This window comes from Toxorhynchites rutilus, chromosome 2, assembly GCF_029784135.1.
Source record: "Toxorhynchites rutilus septentrionalis strain SRP chromosome 2, ASM2978413v1, whole genome shotgun sequence".
NCBI classification, from domain to species: domain Eukaryota; kingdom Metazoa; phylum Arthropoda; class Insecta; order Diptera; family Culicidae; genus Toxorhynchites; species Toxorhynchites rutilus.
The window spans coordinates 30,409,396-30,417,702 of NC_073745.1; positions in this window are offsets into that span (position 1 = coordinate 30,409,396).

An 8,307-nucleotide genomic window follows, 5' to 3' on the forward strand; every position below is an offset into this window, starting at 1 on the left:
AAATTAGCCACCCAGCGGACAGGCGGGCGATCGAGACATAAACATAAACATTGACCAGACGAATTATCGAGAACGGAACTTTCCCAGGAAATCGATAGCATGATTTCATCATGCTATTTCACAACAACGCATCACCAGATCAATATAAATAGAGCAGGGCCACGATTGTAAAGTTAGTCTTAAATTAGTCTTAGTTTAGTCTTAATCTTAGTTTTTAGTAAAAGTAGAGCATAGCTCTAAAATAAATAATTTTTTTTTCTTTAAGTTCTAAGAAAGAAAATTAACTGGCGCCCGAATAGGGACCCAGAGTGTGCAGTGATAGTCATAGTGTGGAATCAAGTGTTATGAGTATTACAACGTTAAAGTGAAGTAGTCCATATCACAAGCACCGGAATAGTACAACTGTTAAAGGATTTGTACATCCGGACTATCATCAACCGCTTAACCCAATCGCAACAAGGCAGCCGTACGTAACGTTCCTGAGTAGCTGGTTTATCCTGAGGAAAGGGATCCAACGCGACGTACTGAGAAGGTGAGCAAAACACTCCAGGTTCCTGCTCAGCAGATTCCATTCGCACCCGGCGAAGCTGAGATAAAAGGTAGTAATAGGACATCGGTAAGGACCATCTGAACACGCGTACCGGAGCTTGCTGAAATCACCACTGATAAAGGATTGGTGGCCAGAAGAACGTTGTCCCGCAGTCTCAAGGAGTACCCTCGAGATGTTCAGGCTAATCATGTAAGTCAAATAATTTTTTTTATTATAAATATACCGCATAAAGCGAAGTGAAATATAAATATACCGCATAAAGCGAAGTGAAATATAAAAATACCGCATAAAGCGAAGTGAAATATAAATATACCGCATAAAGCGAAGTGAAATATAAATATACCGCATAAAGCGAAGTGAAATATAAAAATACCGCATAAAGCGAAGAAAAATAATAATTATCAAAATAAAATTATACCACACAACATCACAAAAATTAAAATAAAAAAGACGGGTGGGTAATGTCGGGGACATAACCGTAGTGACGTAGGACTATACAAAGGGGACAGCTTTTGTTAAATATATAATTTAAATATATTGCTTTATTTTCTTCTCCTACGTGAATACCTACCTATCTACCTGAAAAATTGATTAGTTTACTGTTTACTCTTTATGAATATGTTGATGGTTCTGAAAAGAACCTTTGGTGTTGTGTTTTTGTTATCACTCGATATTCCCATCTTGTTCGGTTAAACCTTCCTGTTTAGCTATTGCGTTTGCCACTCGCCACAGCTTTCACAGTTGGAAAATTTCTTCCCATCCAGCTTGTGACATGTTGTTCAGTAAATTACATTTAATGCGACGTGCCGGAGAAACACTTTGCCACTCACTGAAACTAATTGTTGCCTTGATGAGCGCCGAACTGAAGCTGCTCTGTTCTTGATGCGGGTTTTCTGATTGTCGTGAGCAGCTTTGCAAGCCAACTCGAGCACTCCGACGGCCGAAACTCTATAATCGCTGTTAGGTATACTAGTGCTCTGGCACCAAACCGTTCTGCTTAGTTACCCTTGCGGAGCAATCAGTGAATGCGACCTGCAGGGAACTGGAGACCTGCCCGGTTTGAGTGGGACTTTGCCTTTCCCTTAACTTGTCCTCCTTTGTTACGTCCACGATGCCGATGCCGTACAACCACACGGGTTTACGGTTTGAAAGAAAATAAGATATTTTTTTGGGGTCCGCATGTTTTATACTCTAGCGGTACACACTCACAGGATAGAGACAAATCGGCAGACTCAGCCAGAGGGGCGAGTCCAACGAGACGAACGAATGAGCGTTAAAAGGGAGCGATGGCAAAAAAATACATTCATTACGATTTGTTCGCTCGTTGGATTCACAGGCAGGCTATAAAGGGTCCTATTCAGGATCACAAAATTATCTTCAATCTAAAGAGTTTATTGTTTTGTTATCCCCATCCCCATCTTGTTCGGCTAAACCTTTCTGTTTAGCGATTGCATTTGCCACTCGCCACAGTTGGAAAATTTCTTCCCATCCAGCTTGTGACATATTTTACAGTAAATTACAGTAAATTACATTCAATGGCACATCGCATTACCACCGCTCAGTATCGGATTGGAGGTAATTTTAACCTGTAATTGAACATTTGCGATGACAGTGGTACAGTGTCGACTTTCAATGTGGGGTCATAATTTGGACCCCGAACTCTATGTTTACAAAAATATTCAACTAAATATGTCGCATTACAGGTCCGTCCAATTAGCTAAATGTCGAGATAAGTGTAAATTACTGTAATTTCAATCTAGAAGCAATTTAAGAATTGGTGAAAATCAATAAGCTCAGAACAACTGCCAAATTCACATACTCATCATATCCTGGCAAACAAATTATGAAAAAATCAATTTGTGTTTTATTATTATTTTGGATATTGTTTTAGAAAGCATTGAACTGTATTTCCTAAACTCTTTTTTTGAAAAGCGCCTTGTTTTATGGAATGGTTCCAATTTAGAAAACTTAGTACTCGTGGTTTTGAAAAAAACCATTTCGAACGCCCTCGATGCCGCCTTGTTCTGGATTTGCCACCAAAGCAGTTTGTATAAAGAACAAACTTTTTTCTTCTGCTACCTGATGTCGTTTTGCGATTGCGTTTGCCACTCGCCACTCGCTGCAACTGCCTGTTGTCTTGATGTCCACCGAACCGAATGTGTTCTGTTCTGAATACGGGTTTTCTTATCGTCGCGAGCAGCTTTGCCAGCTAACTCGATCACTTCGGTGGCCGAAACTATATAACGCCGGCTAGGTGGACTGGTGCACTGGTACTAACGCGCTCGGCCTAGCTACCCTTGCGGGGAACTCCAGATCAACACGGTTCGAGCGGGATTTTGCCTTTCCCTTCACTTTTCCTCCTTTACCATGTCCAGACATGGCTGCTTGGGTTGGTTTGTTGATGTGTTGTGATGCGAACCGATGTGGTGTACGGTTTGAATGAGAATGATCGTTGCGGCAGCGGAGCGGGGATTTTTAAGCTGACTGGCTGGCTCGAGAATTACGCATGTGTGAGACTGCGACCAATGTTTCGTTCATTTTTTTCTTTTTCCTTTCCAATCGTGCTTCATTCTATTTCGCTGCTGAGGAGCACAAAATGGACCAATAAAAAATGGGCACATAGTGCATTTTGACAATGCTTGATATTTCACAATTATTCAATTATTTATATCAAGAAAAATTAAATGTTATTTGTTATGATAGATGCGTAGATATATTTCCTATCAATTGATGCAAAAACCTTTGCGATCTATTGAGAAATGCTCGAGTTATAAGCGTTCCAAATCTTGCATTTTTTCCTACTTGTTCAGTGCCTAGATTTCCATTTCACCCCCTATATCTTCCGGTTAGACGTAGTCCTACGTCAAAATATAAGGAAATTAAATAAGAATACGAAAATACGAAACAAATAGAATTAGATAACGACCCTCTTTAAATAAAGAGGAAGAATTATTTTAAACAAAGAAACGACCTTCTTTCAATAAAGAAGAAGAATTATTTTAAGGAACGACCTTCTTTTACTAAAGAAGAAGAATTATTTTAAGGAACGACCTTCTTTTTACTAAAGAAGAAGAATTATTATTAGGAAGCGACTTCTTTTTAAAGAAGAAGAATATTTTTTTTTGTTACTAATATTTAAGGAAAATTTTTAACTTTCAAAATTGATCCTGACAGCATTGCCGACTTATTGCAAAATTTCCATCTTAATATGGCTCAACAACAAATTCAAGATCTGATGAATCGAGTAAATGCTCTCGAAAATGCAAGACCAGGAATCGCATTCCAAGAGTTGGATTACAGTGATCCACCACTTTTCCTCCAAAACGCAGACGGAACACCCGTTAACCCAGAGTCTATCGAGAAGCTATCTGATTTGGTGAAAGATTTACCGATATTTAACGGCGAACCAAATGAGGTCAGCATCTGGATAAATGACGCTGAAGGTTTAATCAATCTTTACAAGCCTCATCATCAAAGTACAACTGATGAAAAAAATAAGTTTCATATGGTGTGTAAAGCCATAAGAAGGAAAATTCGAGGTGAAGCGAATGATGCTTTAGTAGCATCAAACGTTAACATAAATTGGCTATTAATTAAGAAAACACTTTTAACATACTATGAAGAAAAGAGGGATCTCGGTACTCTCGACTATCAGTTAATAAGTTCGCATCAACATGGTCAAACTCTTGAACAATATTATGATAAGATCAATAGATTGCTCTCACTTATTGCCAACCAAATTAAAACAGATCCTCGATTTCAACATCCTGAAGCCTCTCGTGCTATGATTGAGAATTATAATGATAAAGCTATCGATGCTTTCATCCGAGGTCTAGAAGGAGATGTAGGAAAATTCTTGAAAAATTACAAACCTGATTCGTTAGCAGCCGCATATGCTTACTGTGTATCTTTCCAAAATGTAGAATTCAGAAACCAATTAACAAGAAATAGAACTCCAACATTCGCTAGTGTCCCAAGAAACCAAATTCCATTACCACCTCCTATTCCTCCAAAAAGAAGACCTGAAATTACTAATTTCAGATTACCCTTTATACCTCCACAGCGACCGCTTCAATATAATAGACCTTTCCAAAACAATTATCCACTAGGACCTCAACGATATCCTAATAATCAACCAATGGTACCTCAAAGAAATAATTTCAACCAACCTCCTCAACCCCCCAGAAATCCTTTCAATCAAGTCAATAAACCTGAACCTATGGAAGTAGACCCTTCCATTAGAACAAAACAAGTCAATTACAAAAATAGGCCCCAAATTTCTAATCAATTTAAACCACCACTAAAGAGACCCCGAATGTATAACATGAATTCTGTGAACCAACCTGAACTTGAACAAATAATTGAAGAACATAATACAGAAATACCCGATGAAATGGAACATGAACAGCAAATCAAAGAAATGATGTCTAATGATTCTACTTTTGAACGCTATATGCAACAATGGGAACAAAATGAAAATTCGGAAGATTTCATTGAAGAAAATGTTGAATTCAATTTTTTAGGCTAAAGTCAACATTACCATATTTCTTATATTATGGTAATCCAAACAAACCTTTGAAAATTTTAGTCGATACTGGATCAAATAAAAACTTTATTCACCCTCGCTTTACTCAAATTGCACATACCGTAAAATACCCCTTTACAGTTTCATCAGTCGGAGGAGACATTCTAATCAACAAATACTCACAAGGTAAGTTCTTTTTACCATATTCTAATATAATGATTAAATTCTACCATATGAACGAGTTAAAAACATTTGATGCAGTAATAGGACATGATACATTAAAGGAACTCAAAGCTATAATCAATACCTTCGAAGAGAAATTGATACTTCCAGGAAATTATGAAATACCTTTGTTACAGCATAAATTTCAAGAAATAAACAAAATTCAAATCAGGAATGAAAACCTGACAGCAGAAGAGAAATCAAAATTAGATATATTTTTAGGACAATTTCAAGATTTATTTCAGCCACCTGATGAAAAACTACCGTTCACCACTAGAGTTGAAGCTGAGATCAGAACAACAGACGAGAATCCTACCTACAGCAAATCATATCCATATCCACAGGCATTAAAATCCGAAGTGTGCAAACAAATAGACAAACTTCTCAAGGATGGAATTATCAGACAATCACGGTCCCCACACAACTCACCAATATGGATAGTACCCAAAAAAATAGACGCATCTGGAGAAAGAAAGTATAGAATGGTAATAGACTATCGACGACTCAACGCAAAAACAATCAGTGACACTTACCCAATTCCAGAGACATCTGTAGTCCTTGCAAACTTAGATGCAAACAAGTATTTTACAACTTTGGATTTAGCATCCGGATTTCATCAAATCCGAATGGCTGAAAAAGACATTGAAAAAACAGCCTTTTCTGTTAATAATGGTAAATACGAATTCGTTCGTATGCCATTTGGTTTAAAAAACGCTCCCAGAATATTCCAAAGAGTAATGGATGACGTTTTACGTGAACACATTGGTAAAATTTGTTATGTCTACATAGATGACATAATAATCTTCGGTAAGACTTTTGACGAACACCTAAAAAACATTAAGACAATCTTCGAAACATTACGAAAAGCAAACTTCAAAATACAACCAGACAAATCCGAATTTTTGTAAACTGAGGTTGAATTTCTTGGATTCATTGTCTCAGAAAATGGACTTAGACCAAATATGAAAAAGGTCGAATGTATTCAAAAATACCCAGAACCAACAAATTTGAAGGAATTACGAGCATTCCTAGGACTATCAGGATACTACAGGCGTTTTGTCAAAAACTACGCAACACTTGCTAAACCGTTGACAAAACTTTTAAGAGGGGAAGATGGCCATCGCCAAATTCCTAAAACTCAGTCAAAAAACTTTTCGATCAAATTAGACGAGGAAGCGCGACAATCTTTCAAAACTCTCAAAGAAATTCTATCTTCGGAAGACGTACTCACATTCCCAGACTTTGAAAAATCATTCATACTCACGACCGATGCATCAGATAAAGCAATTGGTGCAGTATTATCACAACAATTTCCAGAAGGAGAAAGACCCATTACTTTCATTTCCAGAACTCTTTCAAGAACCGAAGAAAATTATGCGACTAACGAAAAAGAAATGCTGGCAGTTGTTTGGTCCCTTAACACATTAAGAAATTTCATTTATGGAACAAAAATCAAAATTTATACTGACCATATGCCACTAACTTTTACGTTATCCCCAAAAAATAGTAATGCAAAGCTAAAACGTTGGAAAGCATATCTGGAAGAGCATGATTATGAGTTACACTATAAACCAGGAAAATTCAACATTGTAGCTGATGCATTATCTCGAATCCAAATTAATTCATTAACCGCTACACAGCATTCCTCTGATAATGATGACAACTCCTATATCCCATCTACAGAAACACCTATTAACGTATTCAGAAATCAATTAATTTTCAAAATCAATCCAAGATCTAGTTACGAAATGAATATTCCATTCGAAAAATTCAAGAGACATATATTTTGTGAACCACGTTTTACAGTAGAATTTTTAAAAGACAAATTAAAAAGATTTTTAATACCAGGAATAATAAATGGAATTCTAGCAGATGAACCAATAATGGCAACAATACAAGAAATATACAAAGAAAATTTCAATTCACAAATTGTAAAGGCACGATATTCACAAACACAGGTTACAGATATAAATGAAGAAGAACAACAATTAGAAGAAATAAAAAATGTCCATAATTTCACAGAAACGCAAAAGAAAACGTACTACAATTAATAAAGCACTTCTATTTTCCAAAAATGAATAAATTAACTCAAGACTATGTAAAAACATGTGAAATTTGTAAAACTGAAAAATATGATAGAAATCCACAAAAGTATATCCCAGTTAAAACTCCAATTCCAAATTATCCAGCAGAAATTATACATATAGATATTTTCGTTTACAATCAAAATGCATTATTTATATCATCCATTGACAAATTTTCCAAATTTCTAAAAATTAGACCAATCAAATCAAAATCTATTGCACATATCAAAGATGTATTAATGCAATTAATATACGATTGGGATGTACCCGCACAAATTGTAATGGATAATGAAAGCGCTTTTGTATCAAATGTAATGGAACAACAGATTAAAGGATTAGGAATAGAAATATTTAAAACACCAGTACACAGATCTGAAACAAATGGACAAATAGAAAGATGCCATTCAACAATAAGAGAAATAGCTAGGTGTATAAAAGCACTAAATCCAGAAATAACTATAAACGAATTAATACAACAGGCAGCCCATAAATATAACAATTCGGTTCATTCAGTCACAAATGATACTCCACATAATATATATCAGGGAAGAAATATAAATAATTTGCCATTAGAAGAATTTAACAAACAAAGAGAAAAATTACACGAAAGAATAATCAAACTTTATAAAGAAAAAGAAGAAAAATTACCACAGAACACATATCCAAGTTATACACCAGATACATATGCTTACGAAAAATCAAATGATATATCTAAACGAAAAAGTAGGTACAAAATAATCAAAATCAAAGAAGACCATAACACACATGTAATAGACATATATGGAAGGAAAATTCACAAAGCAAATTTAAGAAAACCCTAATTGTAAATTCTTTTCCATCTTTTCAGACTCGCCATCTGCGTGTCTATTGTTAAACCGATATTGCAAGTACATGACCTCACAAACAACCCACTAGCAATTATACCG